Consider the following 1,988-nt stretch of genomic DNA (forward strand, 5'->3'; position numbering starts at 1 on the left):
GAAATCCCTGGAATATAAGGAGTATGCTCTAGGAGTCTTCTTGGACATTGCCGGGGCTTTCAATAATGTTGCAAAATGGGCGATTATGGATGGTCTTAATTACATTAAAGTACATCCTGCCTTAATCAGATGGATCGGCTGCACGTTAAATTGCAGAAAGATTACATCACAATGGGGATTGTACGAGGCCACGAAATCAGTGGACAGGGGCACGCCGCAGGGAGGGGTGCTATCACTTCTGCTGTGGACACTGGTCATCAACCAACTGCTCAGGCAATTCGATGAGGGACCCGTAAAACTTACGGCTTACGCAGATGACGTTGCAATTGTCATAAGTGGAAAATGCCTTCCAACGATTAGTTCTTTGATGGATCGGGCGCTTCGGGATATTCATACCTGGGCATCTAATGTCGGGCTGAAAGTCAATGCGGAGAAGACGGATATGGTCTTGTTTACAAAGAGGTACAAGGTCCCAAATTGGACCAGGCCTAAGTTAGGAGCGGTGACCTTACAGGAGAAACCTTGCACAAAATATCTAGGAATCATCCTAGACAGTAAGCTGTCATGGAAGCTCAACTTGGAGGAGAGGGTCAAGAAGGCCTCAACGGCACTCTATGCATGTAAAAGAATGCTGGGGTGTACGTGGGGCCTATCGCCCTCTCTTTCTCATTGGGTTTTTACAGCGATTGTAAGCCCTATTCTATACTATGGAGTTCTTGTTTGGTGGAAAGCCACACAAAAAACAACATACCTCAAAAAATTAGAGGGGATATGCAGACTATCGATGCTTTGCATTACGGGAGCCCTGAAAACAACCCGACGGCTGCACTGTATGCCATTCTGCACATTCCACCTGTAGACCTGGTAGCAAAGAACAAAGCGTTAACGACCGCAACCAGGCTCGATGCTTCGGGGCAGCTTGAGCGCCGACCATATGGCCATAGTAGTATAGCGTCCTCAGTCACAAGACGAACAGACTACATGATTCCCTACCTGCACTTTGAGGGAGATCTTAAGGCCACAATAGAGGTGGACGGTTGGCGCAAGGGTGCGCAAATGGCGGACGAGGCGATACATGTGTACACCGATGGTTCCAAAATAGTGGAAGGAGTAGGGTCTGCGGTATACTGCGCTGATCCGGAATTAAGCAGATCCTACAGGCTGCCGGATTACTGTAGCGTTTTCCAAGCGGAAATATTAGCCGTTACCAAAGCAGTAGAAACCCTGGAAGAGAATAGCTTAAGCTGCAACCGTGTTAACTTTTATATTAACAGTCAAGCAGCAATTAAGGCAATAATCTCGCATAGCACAGCATCTAAATGCATGTTAGAGTGTAAGCAGTCTCGGGACAGGGAGAAGCATACATCTATATTGGGTCCCAGGGCATATGGGAATAGATGGGAATGAAAAAGCGGACGAATTAGCTAAAAAGGGCGCATCCCTTGAAGCTTGCTCCGTAGACGTCCCAATTAGATTGGGCGAGATGAAGCGAATGCGAGAGGTGCACATGATCGACCAAGCAGAAAAGGCGTGGGTTCAAGCGCGGGGCTGTAAAGTGTCGAAGATTATGTGTAGGTCTTACAACCTTAGACTAACACAGTTGCTTCTATCATTAAAAAGAGAGGACTGTAGACTCATGACGGGTATTCTGACTGGACACTGCCATCTGGCGTCACATGCCTTTAAATTAGGCTTGGGCAGTGATAGCAGGTGTAGGAAGTGCGGGTTGGAGGAGGAAACGATCGAGCACGTTCTGTGCTCGTGCCCTGCACTTGCCAGGCTAAGACTCCAGATATTAGGAGTGATACAGCTGTCAGATCTAGAAGCAGCAAGTGGCTTAAGTCCTAGGAAGCTTCTAGTATTTGCCAAGAGGACGGAGTTATTTTATAACATAGGTCCTAGTTTTTGATAGGGTTTTTCAGTTTGGTCGTTAAAACAAACTTCTGGTAACACTACGGACTCAATCAGTCTATGTGAGGTCCTCATGG

This window comes from Eurosta solidaginis, chromosome X (genome assembly GCF_040869045.1).
Source record: "Eurosta solidaginis isolate ZX-2024a chromosome X, ASM4086904v1, whole genome shotgun sequence".
Classification (NCBI taxonomy): Eukaryota; Metazoa; Arthropoda; class Insecta; order Diptera; family Tephritidae; genus Eurosta; species Eurosta solidaginis.